Raw genomic sequence first — 8,435 nt, forward strand, 5'->3', positions numbered from 1 at the left:
AAATAAATCCTGGTAGCCCAGAGTGTCCAGGGGGTATGTGTAGATTCAAAGAGGTCTTTAGGTGGAGGAAGGACTTGAGAGAGGAGATAAGAAGGGCGATAAATGAGATCATACAGAGGAATGTAACCTACTGACCCAGGCTGCCCTCTAAGCCTCAGGAACACATAGCAGTTAGCTCCAGGCAAGTCCTCCTCCTCCAGAAAGTCCATCAGGAGTGCATCCAGCCGTGTGGCTTGCAAGCTACAGGAAAATTTATTGGGTCTGTTTTGTGGGTATAGGAGAATATGGGGTGGGCGTGGGTGGGAAGGAAGGAAGTGGGCTAGGGCCAGGGCTGGGGGGGTGCATGGGGAAGGGGTGACCAGAACCAAGGGGCTTAGAGGCCCTGGCTGGGGCTGGCCCACAGCAGGTGGGAGGTATTTTTAGGCAGGCTCAGGTGCAGACGGAGACATTACGCCATGGCCCGACAGGTGGTTAATATTTAATCCCTTCCTTAATCATTAACTCCCTGGCTGGCTAGAGAGGAATGGGACTGTTGTCAAATCAGTAACCACAGGCGAGGAACAATGTCCACAGATCTCATTGCCTCTCCCGCAGGTGGGAGTGCTGGCCAGGTGGGGTCGTCCCTGGCCCTGGGGGCCCTGGTTCATCTCCTTCCGGTGGTGACCTCAGGACAAGAAGAGAGTACGAGAAGGTCAGGAGGAACCCCTTCCAGGCCTGGATTGCCCTCTAACCCCGGAGGCAGAGGCTCTTACTGGTGGGGAGTGGCTGGGGGTGGTATCCATTCAGGCGTGAGGATTCCAGGCCGTGTGACCTTGGGCGAGTCATGTAGCCTCAGTTTCCTCCTCTATGCAATGAGGATAAATACTCTTATCTTGAAGGACGGTCATGAGATTCGAACGAGATAATGAGCGTACAAGGAAGTACTTTGTAAGAATGAGACAGCAAACAAGTTAAAGTACAGACGGAAAGATACAGAGAGTGAAGAAGTCAAAGAGAAAAGCTACGGTGCTCTGGTTTCCATTCACTTCAGTGCAGTTCCTTTCAACACAGTTGGTTGTAATTCAGGTCAGTGAGTGTGTATGGCAAGACTGTCCCCATCCTAAGCTGGGCTTTGGGGGTAATTTGAAAAGGACTTAGCCTCACCCTCAGGGAGTGAGGGTGACCAAACTCCAGGCCTGAACCAGAACAATATGGGCAGTGTTTGTGACATGGGTCAGCAGGTCAGGGCCGCAGGTCAGTGGGGAGGAGGCAGACGCAAGGAGGGAGGACAGTGTGAGCCGGAGGGTCAGAGCAGCCTTCAGGGGTGAGGCGGGGCAGGGAGCATCCTGAGAGGTGAGTAGGAGTTGGGTGTGTGGAGGGAGGGAGGAGTCCGGCGTGTATGCTCGCACGTACCCAGGGGCATTCAAGCACATAAGCAAACTGTGCAAGGGTGTACGTGAATCACGCTTACACACTCACACATGGATGCACACAGTCACCCATGGGCATGTGGACACACACAGGCACAACCTTGGGCATGCCAGAGCCTCCTCTCCCACGTCCCCCAGGCGGGGCAGGAGACAGGCAGGAAGAGGACAGAGGGACCAGGTGGAGGCAGGCCTGGGGACAGCAGGCACAGCTTCCGAAAGGAGGAGGGTGTGCAGCTGGCTTTTAGGAGGGAGGGATTCGAGAGGCAGAGAGAAGTCTTTGGGGGGCTACTGCAGCCCAAGGAACCAAGCTCCCAGGCCCTCTCTGGCTGCCACCCCCACATCCCACGCTCAGGCTGGGACCAGACTCCCAGAGCCACAAAGCAGCCAGGGGATACTCCTCAGAAATTGGTCTGAGGGTTAATAGAAATAGAATTCTGTCCTGCCTGGAGGATGGAACTGGGGGTGATGGTCGGGGTGGGGGGTGGTCAGGGAAGGTTTTGAATGTCCAGCCGTCCTGGAGCAATGGGAAGGCAGCGAAGTTCATGAGTGCAACTCTGACAACACTAAGTCTGAGCTTTGAGCTTTAGCAGCAAAGAGCAGACCTTGCTGGAGGGAGAAAGCCAGGCGGAAGGCCTTCCAAGGGTCAGGAGCCCAGCAGGAGGCAGGCCTGGGGGCTCTGGGCTTGGGTGGGCAGGGGGCTGGCCCGAGACCAGCAGGGAGGAGGAAGTGCTGAATCTTCATCTGGGGGTCCTTCTCCCTGGCTGGACTCAGAACACACCCTCTATGAATCTGCATCCTGGGAGCCTTTGGGTGCCCTCTCTGAGGCCCCTTCCAGCCCCTACATTCTGTGGGTTTGGCCCGGCAACCTTGGACAGATGACATCACTTCTCCTGCCTCCATTTTCTCATCTGTCAAGTGAGCATAGGAATTCCTGTGCACCCTGGGATGTGCAAGGCTCAAAGGGATGCCCTGGTGCTTTTCTGGCCAAGTTCGGGCCAAGGGTCAGGCAGGGAGGTTCAGGGCAGGGAAGGACCCAGGTCACAGCTTCACCTCTATCTTCCTGGGGTGGCCCCTCAGCTTATCTGAGTCAGGCCAGGGCAGGGGTAGGCAAGGAGGAGATACTCCTCCAGCGGCCAGATAGTGTGAGGGGGTGATAAAGGGCGCAGGCCCAGAAATTGGCTTAGGGAGGGTGGGACAGGCGAGGCTGTCACTTCCCTGCCCCCCTTGCCCCACCTCCAGGGCACCCTCCAGGCCAGCCCCAGCCTTCCCCCATGCCTCCCACCACCCCCATGGGGCAGAAGGAGGGAGAGGAGGCCACAGGAACTGGCGTTTGAAGGTTGGTGGTGCCCTTTGTACACAGTGTCAGGGGACTGATAGGGGCAGAGGCCAGGCTACAGGGGAAAGGCAGGGTGACCAACTTGTCCCCGTTCGTCAGGACCTTCCCAGTTTTAATGCTGAATGCTTGTCCTAGGAAACCTCTCATCCTGAACAAATCAGGATGCTTTGCCTGGGACTGTCCAGGTTGTAAAACTGAAAGTCCCTTATTCATCCCAGGAACCCCCAGTCAGTCCCAGAGAAACGGGGGCAGTTGGTCATCCTACAAGTAAAGGAGTAAGTCTGGGGGGGGTGCTAGGATGCGAGGAGCAGATAGCTCCTGTCTGAGTTTCCGTAGCCCTGGTTCTTAACCCTGCCTACTTGTCCTCAGCGCACACCCTGTGTGAGGGAACCACTCAGGTTTTATCTCCAGCCCAGGGGTCTGGAGGTCACTAGAGGGCTTCGTAGCTGGGCTGAGGCTGGGACAGGTGGAGAGTCCATGTGAGGATCCTTGGTGTCTGATGCTCTGCCCTCCAGGAGCCTGCAGAGGCAGAGACTGGGCTTGGCTTGGTGCCTCACAACTGGCAGCTCTGGTTAGTGAGCTGCTACGGGACCACGGATGAAACCAGCAGCCACATCTCTGAGATCAGAAATTGATGAAAATCAGAGTCAGGGCCTGGCTTTTGGGGTCCAGTCAGAATGCTCTGCTCAGAGTCCCTGTCCCCATGCCGCTCTCAGGGCCCCAGCTTGCTTGGCCCTGCCCTGCCTGGGCTTCTGAGAGCAGAGCACGTTCTGGGGAGAGGACAGGAAAGCAGTCAGGTGGGTCGGGGATAGTCAGGGACACCTCCCTAGAGAGGACTCAGACAGGACAGGGATGTCTGAATGGAGGCTTTGTACAGCCTGCAGTTCAGGTCTAGGCTCCCTGCCTCCTAGCCTGGGGACTTGGTTTCATCCCACACTCACCCCTAAAAAAGGATGGACTTTCCTTACCTGGAATATGGAAATCCCAGAGACCCTTGGCCCCAGCACCTCCGTTCTCAGAGGGAGACTGGGCAGTCAAGATGGGACCAAAGCCCAATGGGGATGATGAGAGCAGGGCCTGGGGGACAAAACAGAGCACCCTGAAGGGAAAGGCCACAGACCTTCTGTTGGAGGATGGGCCCAAAGGGATGAGAGAGGAAAATCCTGTCCCGAGCAGCCCCTAGGACAGCTCCCTATAGATAGGCTCAACCAGCCCATCAGGAGGTTGGCCCAGCCTCCTCGGGCTGCTCTAGGGTCTCCTAGGCCCTTGTGACAGAGTGTGGTCCTCCGATGGGCATCATCTGGGACCCTGTTAGAAATGCAGACTCTCAGACCCCACTCTAGACCTACTGGAGCAGAACCCTCTTTTTGACAAAGCCGGCAGGTGTGGTTGGAGAAGTACCGCTCCAGAGTCTTCCCCTCTCTGGATAAGCCTCTCAGAGAAGGTATTTGAGAGACTCTCTGTTTCTCAGGCTCTGCGGAATGTCTGAACCAGATGCCCGCAGAGCAACCATTTCTAGACCTGATGGAAACTCTGCCCCACTTCCCCTCCCAGGGATCCCTGAGTTGGAGGGGTGGGCAAGGTCTGTTAGTGAAGCCAGCTGTGGTCTTGCTGCCAACATCCGGGTTGGCGGATGGGCAAAGGTGAGCTGATCACGTTCTAACTCTAGGCTCTGCTGCTTCCAGAAAGTCTTCCTCGCCCCTCTGCTCCCTCAGCCCACCAGAAGTAGGTGTCTGCTTATAGCTCGCCTCATTTTACCCGTATCAGGCCCTATGCTTTCCCAGGACCCGCCTCCCCCATGGTCCCGTTCTGGTCACCTCTGAACCACCAAGGCCTCCCAGGTAGTGTGCTCAGCAGACGTCTGGAAGATTAATGTGTGGTCAGCCACAGGACCCCCAACAGTGACCATGAAGTTCCAGACAGGTGGAGGCCCTGGGGAGAGGGGCTGGTAAGGGAGCTCAAGCAGGGGCCCAGAGGCCAGTCTAGCTGTCCTAGGGGACAGACAGCGGGAGTGCTCCAGGTGGGTGATTCCGGGGCATTTGGGTCTCTAACTCAGCCTTCCCCACCCTCCCACACCAGACTCGGCCACGAGACCAAACTGTGTGAACAAATGGTGCTGATGGTCCAGGGGCCGGGACGGAATCCCCCCAGACAGCCTGGCCAAAGGGTGCAGTCTCCTACTTCCCAGGTCCGCAGGGAGCCACAGGGAAGGGTGGGGGGGACGGTCCGGTCGGGTTGGGTCGGGGGAGGGGAGAGACTGGGGGCAGGGCTACCACAGGGGCGTGGCCGAGGGGAGAGGTGCCGAGGGCAGGGGAGCCAGGCCTGGTTGGCCTTTGAAGGGCAGGCCTTCCTGGGGAGGACACTTTAATCGCCCCCAATTAAACCATTGCCGGAAGCTTTTAACAGCCCTATTCGGCCTTTCAAGGACCTCCCTTTTGTTAGGCAGCCAAGCTGTTATGCAAAAAGAGAACAGGCCGGGGGGCCTCTGACCACTCACCCCAGGCCCCAAGGCCAGTCAGCTCCAAACTCCAGTCAGCCTCCAAAGAGGCTGCTTGTTTGGGAATCAAAGACTGGAGAACCTGCTTTGATCTGGGGAGACCCAGCCCTTCCCTGCCTCCCCAGCTTCAGTCCCCCTACTGAGGGCACGGGGCCTTCGACGAGGCCTTCACTCCCACGGTTTCCAGATCTGGGGCTGGCCAGGCTGGTCTCCGGAGTCCTCGCCTGCCTCTTACTTCAAGAAGCAGGTCTCCTGGGATGGTGGAAACTTTCACTGCTCCCGCTGACCCCTCGAGGCGAGGAAACCCTGAGCCCACCTCCTCGGGCTGCTCTAGGGTCTGCTAGGCCCTTGTGACAGAGTGTGGTCCTCAGATAGGTGTCTTCTGGGACCCTGTTAGAAATGCAGACTCTTGGACTCCACCCCAGACCAACTGGACCAGAAGCTCCTTTTTAACAAAGCCCCCAGGTGCACCTTGGAAAGTACTGCTCCAGTGTCTTCCCCTCTCTGGATCTCCCCTCCCCTCTTTCCCCCCAAAAAGCAAGATAAAGTGGAGAAATGACATCAGCCATGGTAGATTATGGGCAATATAGCCCTCTGCTTTCCAAACTTTCTACAACATGTAATTTCTAAAAACATCAATAACAAAGCCCCTTCTGTCAATAGCAGCTTCTGGAGGACCCCAAATGGCAGGCTTCCATTTGGCCAATTGGTTAACATCAAAACCCTTCACCCTTGATTTCCACATCTGCTCCTTCATTTCATCCTCAGGACTGCCTGAGGGAGACAGGACAAGCATCCCCGTTATACAGAAGAAGAAACTGAAGTCAAGGTGGGCTGGTGGACTGGCCCAAGTTAATGGCCGGGTTAGGAGGGGAAACTCAGGAAAGCTTCCTTAATCTCAGGTCTAGCAGGGCTGTCACAGACAGCTGTGAAGTGTGTGTACTGCACAAAGGTACCTGGTCTGAGAGTGAGAGTGGGGGCTGATGTACAGCTCTCATTCCACTCACCAAGGGTGTCCTGGGCGTGGCCAGGGCCTCCTGTGGGGAGCCTCTTTCTAATTTACACAATGCCCCGTCCAGGCAAGCGAAAGCCGGAAGCTTCCAGAATTCCCCATTTCCCACCTCCTTCTCACAAAAGCTGCTGGTCATCAAGCACCTACTACATGCCAGCCTTCAAGCTCAGTGCTTGCTTTCACGATCCCACTTAGTCCCCAGGATGACACTCCGACTCATTCTTCCGGATAAGACCCAGTCCTTTTGGTTTTTCCTTGAAGCTGCTTCCTTGAAAACCAAACAAAGTGCACTCCAGATGAGTCAGATTCTGCCAGGACAAAGGTCTCCCACGGCCAACTTGGGGATGGACAGCCTGGCTCAGCCGGGGGACACCAGTAGGGGTTAGTTTAGAAGAATTTTCTGGACGTTCTCAGGTCTTGAATTTTCAGTCCCTTGAGCACCTAAGGGGACAAAGAGGGCTAAGAGCCACCTTGCTTTCCCCTCAAGATCCCACCACAGGGTCAGCACTCAGAGAAAGAGAGCCACCCCCAGAGGCGGGCGGGCCGTCCCCAGCTCCATGGGGCTGTGGGAAATCAAGGGAAGGCAGGCTGGTGGTGCCTTTTCGAGCAGGGGTCAGCAAACTTCTGTGAAGGGCCAAACAGTAAAACTTTTAGGCTGGTCTCTGTCACAACTACCCAACTCTGCCATTGTAGTGTGAAAACAGCCATAGGCAATATCTAAACAAATGGGTGTGGCTGTGTTCCAATAAAACTTTATGAACACTGAAATTGTAATTTTAAGTGATTTTCACATGCACCAAAATTTCATGCTTCTTTTTTTCCCTAACCACGTGAAAACCATTCTAGCTGTCAGCCTGCACAAAAGCAGACAATGAGCAGAATTTGGCCTGCGAGGCCATAGTTTGCTGGCCCCTGGTTTAGAGCAAAGGTTTTGAGGTTGGTCGTCAGTCCTGGATTCAAGTCCTGGTTATTTCACTAACCAAGGGTGAAATCGGGCAAGTTCCTGAACCTCGCTGAGCCTGTTTCCTGTCTGTCAGATGGGGCGGCGCCATCTGTCTGTTCGGGGAGTAAGCCCCACCAAGCATGTAAAGCACCAACTAATGCAGTGACCAGCCCGTGGCAGGCACTCCCCCAGTGCGAGCCATGAACATGGCCGCAGGCATTGGAGGGTCAGTGGGAGGGGGCAGGAGCCTGGAGAGGCCCAGGGACCCTTTCTGAAGGAGGTCTGGGGTAAGCTGGGCTTTGGCTAATATGAGAGGTGCCGTGATAGAAAGACGGGAAATGTTGAAAGGTCAAGCTAAGGAACTGGCCTCAATCCTAGGGTCCTGGATGATCACTGAAGGCTCTGAAGAGGGGACCTTCAAAGAGGGCCAAAGGGAGCCCCCTTTCTTACCAAGTCCATTTGCAGTTTAATAATTGGGGCTCTGCCTATTGTTTTGCTGATCTAGCAGCCCTGCCCCCGACCCTCCCAAAATGGCCATGCCATGTTATTGTGGACACCAGTCCCTTTGCTCCTGTGCTGAATGGGGCAGGGGCAGGTTCCCAAACAAAGCTGAGCCATTCAGTCCTTCCCTGAGATTTTGTTAACTCGGGATCAGAGAGCATAGGAGTAAGTCCCTCTCTGGTGGAGGGAACATCGAGATGTGAAATGCAGACCCGGCCTGCAGCTGTGTCCCCTCTCACCCAGGGAAGTCAGAGAAGCAGGGAGAGAAAGAAGTCCATGCCAACAGGAGGTGGAGAGGACAGGCTGAGCGAGTGTCCCTCGAAGGACCACGTGCGTGGCTTCGTGACTCAGTTCTTCCTCTGATTGTAGGAGAGTTCCTGAATCCTTGAATAAACTCCTCTTTTTCTAAAACTAGTTTGAGTTTCCATCACTAGCAAATGAAAATTGCTGACCAAATGCATCATCACAGCTTCCCTACCCATCATTCGTTGTGCATTTGCCGTGTGCTGGGCGTGGGTAATAGTCTTACACTCATTACTTAATATAGCCCTCAGTCATGCTGTGAGCTATTATCTCCATTTTAGAGATGATAAAACTGGGGTTCCAGTTTCACTAGGCACTTAAATGGGGTGCTCCTCAGGCCTTGGGCCTGGTCCTCTTTGACTAGCACAGATTACTCACTCCCAGGCAATCTTGTCCGTTCGTGTATTAATTCGATTTCTACAATTTCCGTTTCT

The 8,435-nt window shown here is 55.2% G+C and overlaps 1 long non-coding RNA gene across 1 annotated transcript; it reads left to right on the forward strand.

Moving 5' to 3' along the window:
• The first annotated feature begins 385 nt into the window (after positions 1-385).
• LOC138917872 (uncharacterized) lies at positions 386-8,109 on the forward strand. Its single transcript, XR_011426465.1, has 2 exons — positions 386-4,933; positions 6,011-8,109. It is a non-coding gene; the product is annotated as an uncharacterized lncRNA (long non-coding RNA).
• Positions 8,110-8,435: the final 326 nt, after the last annotated feature.

The sequence above is a fragment of the Equus caballus genome, chromosome 15 (assembly GCF_041296265.1).
Source record: "Equus caballus isolate H_3958 breed thoroughbred chromosome 15, TB-T2T, whole genome shotgun sequence".
Lineage (NCBI taxonomy): Eukaryota > Metazoa > Chordata > Mammalia > Perissodactyla > Equidae > Equus > Equus caballus.